The following is a 19,830-nucleotide window of genomic DNA, read 5'->3' as shown; positions in this document are numbered from 1 at the left end:
TATAAAGAAGAACATTTGGTATTTGTCTTTCAGAGTGTGGCTTATTTCACTCAACATGGTGTCCTTCGGTTACATCCATTTTGCTGCAAATGGTAGAATTTTGCTCCTTTTTTTAAGGTAAATAATATTAAAAGGGAAATTTATTAAGTAAAGTTTTTTTCAAGTGTTCCAGAGGAGACATTTTATAAGATATGAAATAATAATTTCTGATTTATAAAATTGTTTTAAACCAATAGGTGCTGCTAAAATGGATGGAAATAATTTATAAAGATTAAGTATCTCTAATTCGTTTCCTAACAATTACTTTCCTATGTTAATTTAGCAAAACCTCTCTCCTAGACAACTTAGAAGAGGATTTCAGCCTGAGTCAGAATCATTAGATTTCTAATGATACAGTCCCAAATAGTGAACTTTAAGGCTTGTTTTAGGGTTGACAACCTAGCAGGAGCCAAGCTGAAGGACAGCCTCAGAAGGTCCCAGATGAAATGCCTTGGCACACTCTCTTCTGTCTTTAAGGGCTGTGCTTAGTTCTTGCCGTGTTAATCCCTATTTGCAATATTAACATAATAGCATACACATACATATTTTTATAGTGTGTGCCTTTCCAAAGAGAATTCACATTAAGATTAAGCCAAGTATTTTTATTTCCCCAAGTGCATTATAAACAGAATGATTGCTTTCCTTGCCCTTGGGATAGAAAGCTTCATTTGTCTGCAAGCCACTCAACAAAGATGATGAGGAAAGTGACTGAAATTAAGGCATCATTTTAAACTGAATGATGTAGCTTTAATACAAGTCTTGAGAGTAATGAAGATGGGTTTGGAAAGTTGAAGTTTTCTTATGGTGCATTCAGTTGTCCATATGGCATTAAATGGCAAAAAGGTGTTGCCTTCACTGAGGTAATCTTTATGTTATTTTAAAAGCATTCAAGAATATTGACTGGTTTTCAATCGGACTCTGTGTGATACATACACAAATCCTAAGTACTCTGCACCTGACTTGCCTTATGACCCTTTAATATTTGCAACTCATGTTCATGTGATTATTTTATCAATGTCTATATTTTTCTCTCAGATCACCATGATTTCAGAGATTGTTTCTGATTTATACTCAGTTTCAGCACAAAGAGTAGTAAAGAGTAGTACCAAATAAATATTGGTAGAAGGCAGGCAGGCAGGCAGGCATACAGAAAGAAAGGGAAAAAAAGGGAGGCAGGGAGGAAGAGAATACAATGTAACCATAGTTCTTGAGCCTCTGGTTGGGGCTTTTCAAATGTTTTGAAGAAGTGGATGGCATTTTTGGTTAGAGTCTTCAGATCCCGAAACATGGCTTATGTCACTATAGTCCTGTTTGCCTGGATCAGTCTCCAGTGACTTCTGTTGACTTGGAATAATTATTCATAGAGTCCCTTTTTAGTCTTAAAAGGACACCTAATTTGTCAACTCTAGTGCTAGGGAAAGATACAGGCTTCCGTCTTCATAAATGTCTTTACTTGGTAGACAAATTTTATGATGATTGTAGGCATGGGGATATGGAAGTGAGATGTGTTAACCTTTAGCTATCTAATAACCTCTCTTAATTGAACCAGTTCTTTTTTTATGAAATGTGGGCCCAGATGATGTCTCACACAACATGCACCTGCTTAAACTAGCTTCTCGTGATGTAATCTACAAGGACTTCTGAACCAAAAATGGCTGGATATTTAACTAATATTTGATACTTCCAGGGCATAAGGTGTGGCTCCAGTTTCTTGCATGACAAACAGACATGAAATAGCTAGAAGAGTTCTAGGAGTCAGTGCTGCACTTAGTTTTTACTTGGCTGTAAGTTTCTATAGCAACCAGAGTGCTTATTTTCATTTAGGAGCAGAAGTAAAATACGAACTAGAAGTTTAATTTGGTTCACACAAGGCCATAACAGAAGGATAAAAATGAGATCACTGGGGGCAGGTGTTTGTTTTCCTACCAGTCAAGGTGCTGGTTAAGATGTATGCACCCCACATAGAAGTGCTTGAATTTTATTTCCAGGTCTGGCTCCTGACTCAAGCTTCTGGCTAATGCAGAACCTAGGAGGCAGTGATGGTTCAGTAATTAGTTTCCTCTTTCCCTTGTGGGAGACCTGGATTGAGTTCCCAGCTCATGACTTTAGACCCCCATTTGTTGCTGGCATGAATTGGTATATGGTATCTCTGTCTCTTTCTCTCTCCCTCTGAAATAAGTAAACACCTTAAATAAGACAATTCACTAAATTTCCCGAATGTTTTGTTTATGCAGTATCCAGCATATAAACATGGGATTCGAAAGCAGCCAAAGTATTCTCATGTTCCACGGTTTAACTGATCATTTTCTCACATGTCACTGTTTATCTGATTATTTTCTCTCTCTCAATATATATATATATATATATAGTTTGCTATTCTACTTACTATATATAATATATTCTATTATATATATATTTAATATTCATCTGACTTCATATTTCCTTGGAATGAGAGCATGGTCAGACCTGCCAAGCATTTGATTGCAATTCATTATGAATAGAATTAGCATTGGAATAAAAATGGAATACAGGCAAGCTGCTCAAATTGTTTTAGATCCTGAATTTCAAATCCATGAAGAACATGGGTGTTTATCATATTCTCATTCTGGCCACAAGGAGATGAGGCTCAGAGAGGTTAGGTGACTTGCTGAAGCCCACACAGTTGATGGAAGAATTCTGGCACCTCTTTACCTAGGTAACTGCAGACAAAATCTGCATCAGACTCTGGTTTCTGTTTTCTCAATGCTATGAAGAAGCCAGAGTTCTTGCTTTATCCTGAATGAGCTTACACAGAATAACTGCAGAATATTATAGCAAGCTATGGGAGGAGTTTGCTTCCTGTCATATGGAGTATAGGTATCTGGCTGAAACCAGCCCTACTCAATCACTAAATTTCTTTTTGGCTCTTGGGAAGGAGGCAGTGGGTTTTTTGTAGGTGATGGTTCAGTTTGCTCTTATGGGTTGATATTTTAATAAATATGCTTTTTTTGTTTGTGAAAAAGTTAAATTAGGTACCTAATTTGTCAATTCTAGTATCACATAAAGAAGCTTCTCTCTTCAAACCTAGACATGGTGCCTGGTCCCTGCTATTTAACATCCCAGGGCTGTGTACTTCATTCATCTTACTTATGCAGTTATTTGAAAAGATTCCAATATTGTCCACTTATCAAAGGTCTGTGGAACACACACCACACCCCTCTGATTAGAGGTGATTAGGAGTGATTAGAGAAATACCTGATATCAAACTGTTTTCACATTTCCTTCTATATTGATTGTCCAAAAGGTGATTATTGTAGCTGCTCAGTCGGCCATTCTCATTAGGGTTCCATTGATCGAGGACTGGTTATGGTTCCAAAATGCCAGGCTAAATGTGATTATTTCAATCCATAGTAAGAGACATAAAAATACAGAAAAGAATTAAGGCCAATATTTTATTGTCTAAGCTCTGGTTAAATTTTTCCATCTTCTTACTGCTTTCCTAGTTCCTTCCCCAAAGAAACAGCATTAATTAGTGTTTTCAGCTATGCAGTCTCTGGAAGCAATACTCATGATCTATTGAAGGCCACATTATTAAAATTATCTGCTGTGTCTGTCCTTAATAAGGTCAAAGAAGGAATCTATGAAAGCTGATTCATCACAAAGGCCCCGGGGATGCACATCATTGAGAAAACCAATTTTATTTTCCTCCTGCAAGACAAACTGGGTTGCAACCTCCCTGCTTATCAGAAAGGCTAAGCCCAGAGAACCCACCATTGATTTGGAGAAAGGCCTAATCAGTCTATCCACTGTTCTTTGTGGGGGATTCCTCACGACCAGGCTGCATATGCACGATGGAACGGTAAGGGAGAGTTTTAACTCTCTAAGTGAAAGATAATTCCTCTTGGGAGATGCCTGTCAGAATAGATTTCCTTGCAAGAACTCAGCTTACATTTCTTTAATAGTTATTAATGCCACTGTATTGGCAATGTTCTGCCCCTGCCATGATAAAATTTCCCCAAAGACGATTGCTATCGTGTACATTCAGCAGGATTTAGAAAGACAAGGTACAAGGGAAGAAAATTGATTTTCCCTCTTTCAGCAGAGGACAATGATGGGGACATTGATGCATCTTATATCACAAATCTGTAAAATGCTTCAGAATTTCACAGGATATTCTTCCTAATATCTTCAAAATATAAAAGTTGCAAATATAGGCCTATTTACCTTAATTTTTGTTTTCTGAAAAGAGTTTGTTTCCTATTTCCACTAAAAAATTGCAGTTCTGCAGTTTGGGGGCAGTTGATTTAAGAAAAAGGTTGAAGTTTGCTCACATATGGCAGTAAACACACAGTAAGTATCCAGTGAGTATGTCTTCAAAACTTTCATGACAGTGTATATTATAAAGAATTTATGCATGGATTTTGATTTTATTTTTTGTCAAAATAAGCTCTTTTTAAAAAGTTGTAAGTGGGGGCTGGCACTGTGGTATAGTGGGTAAAGCCGCTGAGTGCTGGCGGGCACCAGTTTGAATCTTGGTTGCTCTACTTCTGATACAGCTTTCTACTATGGCCTGGGAAGGCAGTAGAAGATGACCCAAGCCCTTAGGCCCTGCACTCTTGTGGGAGACCCAGAAGAAACTCCTAGCTCCTGGCTTTGGATCGGCCTAGCTCCTGTTGTGGCTATTTGGGGATGAACCAGCAGATGGAAGACCTCTTTCTCTCTCTGGCTCTGCCTCTCTGTAACTCTGCCTTTCAAATAAATAAATAAATATTTAAAAGAAAATGTTGTAATTGAATCAGAGAAGCAGAGGGAGAGGGGAAGAAACAAAGTGCTCCCATCCACTGGTTCATTCCCAAAATGCTGCACCAGTCATGGCTGGGCCTGGGCTGAATACAGAGGCTGGAAACTCAACCCAAGTCTCCCATGTGGGTAATGGAGACCCAATTACTAGAGCCATCACTTGCCTCCCAGGGTATATAATGGCAGGAAGCTGGAATTGGGAGCTAGAGTCAAAACATTAACCTCAGGCACTCTGATTCAGGATGTAGGATTCTTTTTTTTTTTTTTTTTTTAAGATTTAATTTATTTATTTGAAAGACAGTTACAGAGAGAGGTAAAGACAGAGAGAGGGGTCTTCCATCCGTTGGTTCACTTCCCATATGGCCGCAACGGCTAGAGCTGTGCTGATCTGAAGCCAGGAGCTTCCTCTAGGACTCCCACGTGGATGCAGGGGCCCACGGACTTGGGCCATCTTTTATTGCTTTCCCAGGCCATAGCACAGAGCTGGATCAGAAGAGGAACAGTTGGAACTAGAACCAGTGCCCATATGGGATGCCGGCACTTCAGGCCAGGGCTTTAACCCGCTGCACCACAGCGCTGGTCCCAGGATGTAGGATTCTTAACATCTAGACAAAGAGCAGCTCTTAAACTTATCTTTTAATTTCATTTCCTATGAACTTTTTAAAGTTCTCTTGTGTTTGCTAACTTGTGGATGTGTTGCCAAGATAAGATATTAGAATTCCTTATGATTTCATTCTAATACAGCTTCTATGACAATTAATTAGAGCTTGATATTTCACATAATACACTTTTGAAACAAGTATAACTATATAACTTATGTAATTATATATAAGCACTGGAGGAGCTCCAAGTTCTACCTGACATCAAAGGCAATCAACTTAAATGGCATCATCTAGCCTCCACATCTGGGACCATGTCAATTTTTTTCAGACTTTTTTTTTTTTTTAAAGATTTATTTTACTTATTTGAAAGGCAATATTACAGAGATGAAGAAGGAGAGACAGAGAGAGATGTTCCGTCTGCTGGTTCACTCTCCAAATGGCTGCAGCAGGCCAGGATGGGCCAGGCCGAAGCCAGGAGTCAAGAGTTTCTTTGGGGTCTCTCACATGGGTGGCAAGGGCTCAGGGACTTGGCTATCCTCTGCTGCTTTTCCAGGCGCAGATCCAGGAAGCTTTTCCAGGGAGCTGGATCAGAAGCTGTACCTTGAATTGGCACCTATAGGTATGCAGGCACTGCACAAGGCAGGTTAACCCACTGTGCCACAGCACTGGCCACCTTTGTTTAAGATTTGCAATGTTATTTTTTGGCCTTATCCCTAACCAAGTAAAAGCAGATGCATAAAGAAATGAGTGTCAAGGCAGGTTATTTTTCAAAGTCTTGGAAATACTGAGTTACTCTTGGCTGAGAATGCTATGAGAACTCTCATTAGATCATATTTGGGAACTTTTTACTCAGCATATTAAAACTGTACACCTAGCAGTTTCTAGAGGGTTCTAGGCCCTTTTCTTAAGATTAGTGGTATGAAGATAATCAATCAATGGGCTCTATCTAAATCAACTGTTTAGATTTGTAAAATATTATGGAGGTATGGACAAGGACAAAACAGTTCCTCGGAAGAGTAGAGGTATTGCTACCATGATCATGGAACAGGTGTACTACAATCACTTGAATATGCCAAGGCATAAAATCCTAAAAGGTTATAGTCCACCTGGGAAATTTGATCTGAGTGATAATTAGTATCTGGAGAAATGCTTGAGAAGTAAACAGGGAACAAATCATCCAGTACTTGGCTAAGCATTTTGAGACTTGATGAATGCTTGTATAGCCAGCAGAAAAAATACGACCCAGGATGACAAGATCACCATTGCCATTTAAGAAACTTGTAGCCATCCATCTGTACGAAGGAAAAATTGGAATTCTAGCCACAATGCACCTGCTATGTAAAATATCCTATGATCTAACTTTTTAAGATTCTTTTCTACTATTTCGATAACAAACTTGGCAGATACATTCCAGTTGGGAGGTCACTAATTTGCATTTCTCAGTGTCAAGATCACAGGGAAAAATGTCACTTGTGAGACTTCGGGAAGGTTGAGTGATCTTCAAATAGGATAAAATATCTTGCACATATTCTTCATCTTTTTTTTTTTTTTTCATAGTTGCTCTCCGTTCATCAAGGAACGCTCTGCACGACTTCCTAATGCTGACCTGGATTTCACCTGTCGATTCCCTAAATTGTGTTATGATGGTATACCACTTGTTTGGTATTCAGGCTTGCTCCTTCATAACTTAATATCATGATTTATTTGATGTGACTTTCTTTATTGAATACTGACTTTTCCTAAGAGGTTCATGTGGAAATGTGCTGCATGAGAAGAAAATGAAGGAGTGCAATTTGGCCTCAGGGCAAAAACATGAATACTGACCCAGGGATATTAATACAAGGCAGACTAGACAGTGCTCCATGTACTTATCAGCCAACAGAAATAAATCCTTCCTTTGCTTCCTGTACATACATTTCCATATGTGGTAGTCTGACAAATTTTAGCACAGAACATAAAGTTAGGAAGCAATTGCTATTCATTAGGAACCCATTCATTAATTCTGAAACTTAAGAAATTTGCTTCAAAACACATTTTTATTTTCTCCTGACCCAGTGAACTGAGATTTAAGGTATATGGTGGCTCTGACACTACTCAAAAAGCAAATATTTCTTGCAGTCTACTTCAGAATTTGAATGAGCTCAAAGTAAATGACTCAGAGATGGATTAAATGTCCCTTGAAATATACCAAAGTTTAATAATTAGGAGAAGAGTGCTTGAATAAACTAATTTAGAGTGTTATTGTGCACATACAAGCTTTGATGGTCCATATTTTCAAAAAGCAGTGAGTCTGTGGTACATTCTTGGGAGCTGAGAAAATTGTGCCATAAATAAAAATGGCAGTGGAAGCTTTTGTTTTATCATTCATTTAAGTAGGAAGAATTTTTTTATACCTAGAGTGGCTCAGGTAAGACTAATGAAAAGACAAGCCTAGCAGCAAGAAAAACAAACAAAAAAATGAAACATTAGTACTTAGGAATAGGAATCACTTCTCTCAGTAAGGTTTGGTATTTAATTATATACTTTTTTTTTGTTGATAATGCCAAAATAAAACTTTCCTTGAGATAGAAGATAACTCTAAGTCTCAACATACCTGTGGGGATTTTGGTTTTGTACAATCCAACTAAAAATTCCTTGTATATTTCCATGTCACTTCTCTCAGTTTCTCCAGTGTTCAAAAAACTAGCTGGGCAGACTGTTGTGTGTTACAGATCAGTAGCATGCACTTTGAAGTGTGCAGCAGCAAGTTGAAATCCTAACTCTGTCATTGTCTTGCTCTTTAGTCTTGAGCAAGGTATTTGTTTTACATCTGTAAGTGAGAAATGATGCCCCAGGACTGAGAGGTTGTCCTTTGACTTGAACAAGGTAATAGGGGAAAGTGCATGGCTAGCCTTGTAACTTGACCTCCTTATCCAACCAATAAACTCTCTTGGTATGCAGATTCAGAAGGCCTCTTCCAATCTCATGCCTTGCCTTTCTCTAATATAGCTCAGACAGTCTCTGCCACCTGTTGAGTTTTTGTCTATGGATGCACTTGGCATGGGCCCATATTTGTACTTGTCCCAAATTATTAGCCTATTCATAAAACCTCTAATGACGGGGCAATCTTTCTAGATAATCTCTGAAGGAGAAATTTTACTAGTCCTTGGTGAATACATAAATATACTCATAGATAAAGATAAAGGAAGGATGAAATATGATTGAAGATGAAGTTTCTTTCTTTCTTTCTTTCTTTCTTTCTTTCTTTCTTTCTTTCTTTCTTTCTTTCTTTCTTTCTTTCTTTCTTTTTTTTAAGGCAGAGTAGACAGTGAGAGAGAGAGAGACAGAGAGAAAGGTCTTCCTTTTGCTGTTGGTTCACCCTCCAATGGCCGCTGCGGCCGGTGCGCTGCGGCCGGCACACCGCACTGATCCGATGGCAGGAGCCAGGTGCTTCTCCTGGTCTCCCATGGGGGTGCAGGGCCCAAGCACTTGGGCCATCCTCCACTGCACTCCCTGGCCACAGCAGAGAGCTGGCCTGGAAGAGGGGCAACCAGGACAGAATCCAGCGCCCCGACCGGGACTAGAACCTGGTGTGCCAGCACCGCAGGCGGAGGATTAGCCTAGTGAGCCGCAGCGCTGGCCAAAGATGAAGTTTCATATTTTCCTTGGGAAAATATGATATATATTGGGATATATATTATATATATAATATATATATATTGAATATATATATATCTCCCAAGGAAAATATGAGACTCTCTCATATATATATGAGAGAGAGAGTGAGCAAGAATTAAATTTTTACTTGAAAAAGTAAATCCATGGAAGCAAATTTACATGTCTTTCTATCAACACTCTTGTTCTAACCATACAGAAAAGCTCATTTCTGTCCAGTGCTGTGGTGCAGTGCATTAAACCATTGCCTGCAGTGCCAGCTTCTGGCTGCTCCACTTCCTATCCAGCTCCGTACTAATGTGCCTGGGAAAGCTGTGAAAGCTAGCTCATGTGCTTGGAACTTGCGCCCATAGAGAAGACCTTGATGAAGCTTTTGGCTCCTGGCTTTGACCTGGCCCAGCCCTGGCCACTGTGGCCATTTAGGTAGTCAACCAGCAGAGGGAAGCTCTCTCTCTCTCTCTCTCTTTCTCTCTCTCTCTGCCTTTCATAGAGCTACATCAATCTTTATTAAAAAAAAAAAAAAAGAAAAGAAAACTTTTATCCCCTTTGTGTCCCAGGCTCTTTGGTGGTTTATTGGTGCTGTTGGCTACTGTGACTCTCCAAGTACTCCTCAGGAAAAGGCAGAAGTCTTCTCTCCCATGAGTCAGACATGGCATCTACATGACAGGACCAGAATTCACCTTGGTTGCTTTTCCACCACAGATAGCCATGTGATTGGCAGTTTTCCCTGACTCATTCTTACTCACAAATACCCTTACTCTCTGGAGGCCCCCACTCTGTTCACCTCTTATGCCACGTCTCTTATGCTGCTTGCCAGTGGCTACTCAACTTCAAACTATTTCCAGAGCTTAACGTTCTGTGCTATAGTTTTTTTTTAAAGATTTATTTATTTATTTGAAAGGAAGAGTTACACAGAGGCAGAGAGAAATAGAGGTTTTCCGTCTGCTGGTTCACTCCTGATATGGCCATAATGGCTGGAGATGGGCCAGTACAAAGCCAGGAGCCAGGAGCTTTTTCCAGGTCTCCCAACTGGCTTCAGGGGCCCAAGGACTTGGGCTATCTTCCACTGCTTTCCCAGGACATAGCAGAGAGCTGGATTGTAAGTGGAGCAGCCAGGACTTGAACCTGCATCCATACAGGATGCCAGCATTGCAGGCGACGGCTTTACCTGCTACACCACAGCACTGGCTCCATCTGTGCTATAGTTTAAACATGGTTTGGCTTCTTGATTCATACAGATGTTCGCACCTGAAAGTCTTATGTTGATGGTGGTGACAGAGTGGGAACTTAATCCAATTATGGTTTCTGAAGGTAGGGCCTTTGGAAAGTGATTTTATTACTAGTGCAGAACCTCATGATCAAGTCATGGTGGCTTCATATGAAGAGATCTCATAGATGAGCATGTTATATATCTCTCTGATTCTTGGTTCTCCATGAGAATTTCCCTTGCACCTTTTCTACTGTCCACTACTCTCATCAATAAACAGTAGATAAGTGGGGCTTCTCAATCTTTACTGTGTACCACCAAAGCTGTGAGAAAAAACAAACCTTCCTTCCTCTCAGGTATTTGTTATAGTGACAAAAAAGCTGACTAACATACCCAGCTCATGTATAATATGATTCGTAAATTATGCATTATACTTATGTATTAATATATGATTTATACATTATAAATTTTCTTATAGACCAAAATAGCTTTTTAAAATTCAGCTGTCAATCTCTCACTCCTCTGGGCCATGTCAGTCTTCTCCCTGTTCAAGTGTACATACTCCTGGGAAGAATCTGTCATATCATCTCCTGACCATTAATGGTTTAAATCACACTGGACTGGGAGGAGTTAGCAATGGGTATAAAGTGCATGAGGGGATGTGAAGGGGATTTGAGAGATATTTACACATAAGAGAACAGAGAAGGAGGAGGTGATAAGGGAATTGAACCAAAGTTACCTTATATTGCCCTATTTTTGAATCAGAGCTGCCACAACTTTTCACTATACTTTAGTGATAGGAGTCACCAGTACCTCTCATTAGGAACAAAATTCTTTATTGCTAATGGTATATTTGTCTCCTGAAAGAACTAACCTTAGAATGGTATTCAGCTTTTCAGAAAAGCCCAGCGCCAGCATATTTCTTATTAGCTTTGAAGGTTTTAGTAAATCCCTCTGTTAATTTACAAATTCTTTTGCCACATGCCATCTGAGGGCCATATGCTTTCCTTCTTCTCCCTAACCCTAGGAAAGATCTTTTGCATCCAATCTCTGTAGATATCTGAGAATGAAATTGGGTATGGTTATCCTATTCCTCTAATCAGAAGCACAGTAGTTACCTATGGCTTTTGCATCTGTCCTTCAGATGAATGCTGGCATTTAATAAATAAAAAATTGGTTACAAATTAACAAAACTGACTGACTCAATGAGATCCAGCCTGGAGTCTTTGCTGGAAGGGAAAGAGTTTATCTATTTAGAAAAGAGATTCTAGGTGAATTCTATTTAATTTTATTTATTTATTTTAGACACAAAGTAGTAGCTGCAAACAATTGTTCTCAAAGTGTTTCATCCCAGAAATCAGTTGCGAGGTTTCTGCTAGGGATCCCATAACTGCCAGGTTTTAGAGTAATACAGGATATGTCTAAATGGCACAACACAAAAACAGTATGAAACAACTTGTATATAATGAAGTGCTAACCTACGGGTTGTCTATTACAGATGTCTTAGGGTACCAGGAAAGGAGGGAAAAGACAGAGGTAACCAAAAAAAATTGCAGTGTCTGGTGCTGTGGCACAGTAGGTTAATCCTCCGCCTGCAGCACTGGCATCCCATATGTGTGCTGGTTCTAGTCCCGGCTGCTCCTCTTCCAATCCGGCTCTCTGCTATGGCTTGGGAAAGCATTAGTTTGGGCCTCTGCACCCAAGTGGGAGACATGGAAGAAGCTCCTGGCTTCTGGCTTCAGATCAGGTTAGCTTTAGCCATTGCAGCCATTTGAGGAGTGAACCAGCAAATGGAAGACCTTTCTCTCTGTCTCTCCCTCTCACTGTCTGTAACTCTACCTCTCACATAAATAGATAAAATCTTTAAAAAAATTGCAGGGAAGCTTCATAGAGAAGCTAAATCTTGTGATGGGCCATAAAAAATTTGGTGTGGCTTCTACCCTAGAGGTAAGAAGAGAGAATTGGTGGGACAAGGATGGTGGAAGCAAAGACACTCACTGAGGTTTCTCAAAGATAATGTAAAAAGAAGATTAAGGTGATCTTTTAATATATACCTGGTCATGAAGTTGAGACTGGGAAGAAGGGTAAAGAAGGGTTAACATAATAATTCAGACACTGGGGGCAGGCATTTGGTACAGCAGAAAAGATGAGGCTTGGGAAGTCCATATCCCATATTGGAATTCCTGGGTTCAAGTCTAGGTTCCTTTTTCATTTCCAGATTCCTGCTAATGCTTACCTTGAGAGGCAGCATGTGATCGATCAAGTACTTGTGTCCTTGCTGCTCATATGGGAGAACCGGATTGAGTTCTAGGCTCCTGGCTTTAGCTTGGCCCGCTCCTGGCTGTTGTGGGCATTTGGTCAGTGGTAGAAGTAAATGGAAGGTCTCTGTCTCTGTTTGTTTCTGCCTGTCTGTTTCTCTACCTTTCAAATAAATAAAGATTAAAACAAAAGTAATCCAGGCAGTGACTTGATGGGATTGGCTTATAATGGGGAGATGGAGAGAAGAGACAATTGGGAAGTAAAAGCTGTAAATAAAAACCAGTAGGACTTCAGCAAAAGACAAGGCTTCAGATAACTTACAATCTTCACCCTTTTCTTTCAGGGGAGAGAAACAATGTTCATTGGATCATGTTGGGACTTTTCTACTGACGGGAACCTCTACTAGAATGTTTCTGTTTTGATGAAATTCCTCTGCAGCTTTTGAAACCTGCTCCTTAAGAGCAAGGAGTCTATTGGCTCTCTCCCTATGCAGGTGAGCTCAGGAAGCAGGTGGTCACTACATTCTTTTTTTTTTTTTTTAAGATTTTATTTGAGAGGTAGAGTTATAGACAGTAAGAGAGAGAGAGAGACAGAGAGAGAGAGATTTTCCTTTCGTTGGTTCACTCCCCAATTGGCCGCAACGGTCAGAGCTGGGCCAATCCAAAACCAGGAGACAGGAGCTTCCTCTGGGTCAGTTGGTAGTGGTGTCGTAGTCTCAGTGTTCTGAGATCTAATAATCTCTGCTTCTCTGTGAAGTACTCCCAAGCTTCCTGACCACTTGCACCTGGTTTAAAGCACCAATATGATTGCACATGAAGAGATGTAGCTGTAAAGGGCCTGGCTGACCACCTAGCATTTGCATCTCAGGAAGCTGTTTCCTTTCTCATCACTATCCTGTATGTAGCAATTATAAGGATGAAGAGGACACTGATTTTTTTCCCTTTAAAATTTACTGTGTTTTATGTCAGAAATTATCTGCTAAAGTACTGTGGGGATCCATCTTGACATGACTGCAGCCATTTTGATCATGATTGCCATCTTTCCTTTTAGATGAACCAGGCAGTTGTCCCAAAACCTTTGGGCTGGGGGCCAGCATTGTGGCGAAGTGGTAAAGCTGCCACCTGCGAAGCTGGCATCCCATATGGTTGCCAGTTTGTGTCCTGGCTGCTCCAGTTCTGCCAGTTCCCTGCTAATGGCCTGGGAAAAGTGGCAGAAGATGGCCCAAGTACTTGGGCCCCTGCCAACCACCCTGGAACCCAGATGAAGTTTCTGGCTTCAGGGAGTGAACCAGTGGATGGAAGACCCCTTTATATCTCCTCTTTTCTCTGTGACTCTGAATTTCACATAAGGAAATAAATCTTAAGAGCAAACAAACAGACAATAAAAACTATTGGCTAAACAAACCCTTTAAAGTAATCTGTTGCTTTTATCTGACAGCTGAAGTCTCTTACAAATGTTAATATTTCATGAGAAAGTCCAGGTACATTCTAGTTGGCCATGGGTCACTTTTGTCTAGCTTAGCATATACACCCTATTTCTCTGACATGCTGGTGCAGGGACATGCCCAAGACATGTTTCCATTCTTAAATTCTTAAAAAATATACTCTGTGCAATACCACATTTGTCCACCTCTTTCTTCTGTCTCCTGACAACTTCCACCTTTGTTGACCAGTTCTTGTATATAGGGTCTTGCTAGAACAGGTACTATTTGCAAATTACACAAATTTACAGAAAACCAAAGACCTCTGAACATATATATGAATATCAAAGGCATGATGGGGCCTGGGCCTGTTCAGTCTTTGTGGTTTTAAGATGTGAGACACAGATGGAGGTTGGGGATGCAGGGTCAAGAATTAAATTAAGCTGAGGACAAGACCATCTGGACTGGGCAGTTTAGAGGGATGTCAAAGCAAGAGAAGGGGCACTGCTTTGCCTGCAGCTGTTTATCAGAGCCACCTTTTATCCCAGCATTCTCTCACTGTTTGCTGAAGACTGCAGCTTGGGGAGGGTAAGCAAGGGGCCATAAGTGACTGCGCTGGAGCTGCCATTGATGAGTTCTCCTAGCTGGTGATAGAGGCAGTTCTTCCCAGGATAGCTTGGAGTTTTTGAGGATGTCAGACAAAAACTGAATTCCTGAATCCCAAGGGCCATCCCTATCCTATTAGGTTCTTGCAGCTGGGACTGAAGGCTTTAAAATGGGGCATGTAACTAGGGCTCTGACTCCCCTTAGCAGTCATTTTCACACTTGTGAAGGATGATGTATTTTCCCAAGTGGGTATATGGCTGCCTATAGCAGCCTTTAGCTAAATGAATGCATTCTCTAGGTCTCTGGGGAATCAGATGCTGACAGATGGGTTTCCAGGACTTGGAATTTCTTTGGTTTGTTATTTGAAGGCTCAAAAAGAAGAAAAATCTATTCTGTATGCAATTAGACCATTTTTCCTTTGTATTCCCCTCTCCCCCTGAGAAATAGAGAAAGAAATGTGAAGGGCAGACTTTACTGCTGTTCTTGGTAATTTTGAGCCGTGTGTGGCTGAGATAATATCTGATAACAAAGAAGAAGTTATGTGTGTCCTTTTAGCTCTCTGGAAAGGCTTTAATGTGGTGAGTATACTTTGAGCAAGAGGGCAATTTTCAGCATATTCTAATAAAGGGTAATTTTATTATGGCACATCATTCAGTAATGCATCTGTGCCTGCTAGAAACTCCCCAAGGGAAGGAAGCAGGTTCAGAGTGACTACCGCATACTGAGAAGGGTGCTTTGATTCTGGGGAGGAGAGAGCACAAAGTTTCATTGTGCAGAGATATAAACAGCATCATCTGTGTTGGGCTCCCACTAGTATATAGTGATGATCTGTAAGTATTATCATCCCAATCCTGGTACTCTTAGTAACTCCAAATAAGCACTGCATAGTTTTTTTTTAAATATTTATTGATTTCTTTGAAGAGCAGAGTTATAGAGAGGCAGAAGGAAAAAGAGAGAGAAAGGTGTTCCATCTGCTAATTCACTCCCCGGATGGCTGATCCAGAGCCAGGAGCCAGGAGCTTTCTCTGGGGACCCAAGCAGTTGGGTCATCTTTTACTGCTTTCCCAGGCCATAGCAGAGAGCTGGATCAGAAGTGGAGCTGCCAGGACTCGAATTGGTACCCATATGGGATGCCGGCACTTCAGGTGTTGGCTTTATCTACTTCAGCACAGTGTGGCCCCATGCATTGCATAATTTTTTAAAAGTAACTTTTAAACTTTTTTACTGTAAGTTACCTACAGTAAAATTCACCAATTGTGAAAGTGCAAAGTTTGACAAATATGTGTAGCTTCATAGTCTCCGCTGTAATCAACATGTAGAACATTGCCATCATCTCGAAATGTTTCCCTTTCCCTTTCTCAGGAATTTCTACTGTCCCTCCACCCCATGGCCACCACTGATCTACTTTCTATCACTGTAGTTTTGCCTTTGTTTTTTGTTTGCTGGGTTTCTAAATCAACCTCTTAAGTAATTTCCACTGTTTTTCTGGCAGTATGCTAATGTTACAAATCTCATTTTACCCACGTCTTTATGATCCTAGACTCCTTCTGTCTCTGGAAGATAACTTAGTAGAATTCCACTTTGACCTGGAATATGTAGTCCTTGTGAGATCTTAGTTTAATTCTCATCTATTTTGTTCTGGGTTCATGGTGGGAGTACCTCATTGTCACCTTTACTTATGACTTTAAAGTCATGAATTAATATCATACATATGCTAGGAGGTAGGGTGTGGTCAAGAGGAGGGGTCCAATAGTGGGGTGAGGGGAAGAAGTAATCAGGGAAGTCAGGGAAAGGGCAAGTATCATTTATAGCTCAGAATCTGGGGAGGCAGATGAAAAATGAATTTGGCTTGGTGGTATGGTGACAGAGAAGGATTTTAGTGAATGGGAATACCATTTCTTCTGAGACAGCAATTTAGGATACTTAGATGTGGTTTTCATGTTGACCTAAAGGTGAAGGAAATGGCACCAAGTTGTGTTATGATGTTGACTGGAATGACCAAGTAGTGTTATGACATTGACTGGAATGAATAGAGTTGGGGATCTGAGGCATGTACTAGAGGTTTGCAGTTCATCAAGGAATTGCAGCACACAATGGCATGTTATGAAGCAGTAAATTGTAAGGGGAATCACCAACCAGATTTTCCTTTAGGTTCTGCCTGGGTCTCATTCTCTGTGGGTGTTTCATTGATCAGGCAGATGCTAAATCTTCTCAAGTAACTTTTTATTTAAAAAATTATACCTATAGAAAAGTTTCAAGAATGTATATACTCCTATACATTCTTTTTTTAAAGTTTTGTTTAAAGAACACAAACTTCATGCATTTCATATATACAAATTTAGGAATATACCTCCCTCCTGCACATACTCCCACATTTCTTCCTCCTCCCTCTCTCATTGCCATGCTTATTTTTACAAAGATCTATTTTCATTTAACTTGATACTCAGAAAATTAACCATACACTATGTAGAGAGTTCAACAAATAGTATGAAGAAAAAATAAACAAACAAAATAAAACCCCCCAAAAAGACATTGTTCCTCAACAGTCAAGAAAAGGGCTGTTCAAAATCATCACATCACAAAGTGTCAATTTCACTTTTATAGATTACCTTTTAGATACTCTATTAGTTACCACAGATCAGCGAGAACGTATGTTAGCTATTGTGAATTGAGCTGCATTAAACATGGGATTACAAATCACTCTTTCATATGCTGATTTCATTTTTTCGTGTAAATTCCCAGGAGTGGGATGGCTGGGTCATATGGTAGGTAGGTCTATATTCAGATCTCTCTTTTTTTAAAGGTTTATTTAAAAGGCAAATTTACACAAAAGCAGATGCTTATAGAGAGAGAGAGGTCTTCCATCTGCTGATTCACTCCCCAAATGCCTGCAATGGCCAGAGCAGGGCCGGTCTGAAGCCAAAAGCCAAGAGCTTCTTCCAGGTCTCCCACGTGGGTGCAGGGCCCAAGGATTTGGACCATCTTCTACTGCTTTACCAGGCCATAGCAGAGAGCTGAATCAGAAGTGGAACTGCCGGGATTCAAACCAACTGGTACCCATATAGGATGTGGGCACTGCAGGCAATGGTTTTACCCGCTACGCTACAGTGCTGGCCCCTATATTCAGATTTCTGAGGAATTTCCATACTGTCTACTCCCATACATTCTTTTTGTTTGTTTGTTTGTTTGTTTTGTTGTTGTTGTTGACAGGCAGAGTGGACAGTAAGAGAAAGAGACAGAGAGAAAGATCCTCCTTTTTCTGTTGGTCCAACCCCAGTGGCCGCCGTGGCTGGCACGCTGCAGCTGGCACACCACGCCGATCTGAAGCCAGGCGCCAGGTGCCCCCACCGGCCTCCCACACGGGTGCAGGGCCCAAGCGCCTGGGCCATCCTCCACTGCCTTCCCGGGCCACAGCAGAGAGCTGGCCTGGAAGAGGGGCAACCGGGACAGAATCCGGTGCCCCGACCGGGACTAGAACCCGGTGTGCCGGCGGAGGACTAGCCTATTGAGCCACTGCGCTGGCCCATACATACTTGACTCATAGGCAAACCCACTGTGAGTGTTGCCACATTTTATTTTTTTTAGAATTATTTATTTGAGAGAGAGAGAGAGAACTTAAATCTGTTGATTCACTCTTCCAAATAGTTGCAACAGCTGTGCTGGAGATAGGAACTCAATCTGGATCACACACGAGGGCGTAGTGGCCCAAGTATTTTGGTCATCTTCCTTGGCTTTTCCAGTCCTTTAGGAAAGGAGCTATATTAGAAGCAGTTGGGATTCGAACTAGTGCTCCAATGTGGGATGCTGATGCATTAGGCAGTGCCTTAATTTACTGAGCCACAATGCTAGCCCCTTTTGTCTCTATTAAAGAAAAACCTTAATCGTATTATTATTATAATTATTAAGATAATTATTATCATCTTGCTAAACTATTCAAAAGTAATTTGCAGAGATCAGATCTTTATACTTTTAGCATATTTCCTAAGAACATTGGTTTAAAATGCTTACACTGCATTCTCCCATCCAAGTACTAACCAGGCCCGACCCTGCTTAGCTTCCAAGATCAGACGAGATTGGGTGCGTTCAGGGTGGTATGGCCGTAGACACACTGCATTCTCAAAATCAAGAAACTTAACACGGATATAATAGTACTACCTAGTATGTAGTTTGTAATCAAGTTTCTCCCATTGTAGGGGCTTACACTTTAAATAACATTCTTAAGGACCAAAATACCCTCATGACTCAAAAAACAATACTTTTATGGACCAATATAGATCATGGGGTTGCTATGCGGGAGCAAAGTTTTACCTATTGACCATGTCTGAACCTAGTCATGTGAACATGTTCAATATTGTATTGTATTGTACAATATTGTATTGCACACTGTTTGCTTACTTTTTATTTTGATTCTTAGCTTTGTGGGTGCTGCTGATAATGAGTGAACAAGTCTGGGCTATTAGCTATTGAAACACTCCATCTCAGCTCCCATTTCTCCAGAGACTTGTAACAGGCAGGATTGTACAAAGAAAATCCTTTTTTTTACTGCCTCAATTCATATCAATCAAAGACCAAGGAAAGAATCCTAATATCTTTTTAAAATGTTTTCATTTATCTTGGAGTTTAGTTGTCATAAAAACCGTATGTTTAAAGTGTCCATTGGGTGTAAATGGTCTCATAAACTCTTGTAACTGAGTGACATGTGATAATGAAAGTACCTTCACAAAGAACAACAAAATAGATCTTTTTTTTATTGTAATCATCAAATAGTGTGCCCCAAGGTATTGATTGAATTATACATAAACCTGATATAGAGCTATAAAAAGGATGATAGCATGCTGGTTCAAAACAAACCACACACAGATTAGTCCCAAGAAATAACCTTAATTCTAACAACATCCACAACCTTTGCTGGATGGATCAAAAAATAAAAATATTTCTGGATGAAAACATTTCATGCATGTATAAAACTTTTTACGTTACAATAGTGAGGAGTGTATCAATCAATCAAAAAACAAGAAATCTATATTCTAATAGGAAGAGACACATTTAGTAAGGAGACAAGACTTAATACCCAAACATGCTGGTAGTCCCAGGTTATACCTCACTAAGTCAGGACGATGGAGTTAGTGTTTAGAGGAGAAGGTCAAGATTTGGAAAAGTCTGGGGAATAGTTTGTGAAGAAACATAGTTTGAGCTGGGTTTCTTATTTTGAATATTTTCTCTTGGAAATGTTAAGGTGTTTTAAAACAATATATTTATTTTAA

Source organism: Oryctolagus cuniculus, chromosome 10, assembly GCF_964237555.1.
Source record: "Oryctolagus cuniculus chromosome 10, mOryCun1.1, whole genome shotgun sequence".
In the NCBI taxonomy this organism is placed as follows: domain Eukaryota; kingdom Metazoa; phylum Chordata; class Mammalia; order Lagomorpha; family Leporidae; genus Oryctolagus; species Oryctolagus cuniculus.
The sequence above is the reverse complement of the archived record's forward strand: the minus strand, read 5'-3'. Positions refer to the sequence as shown.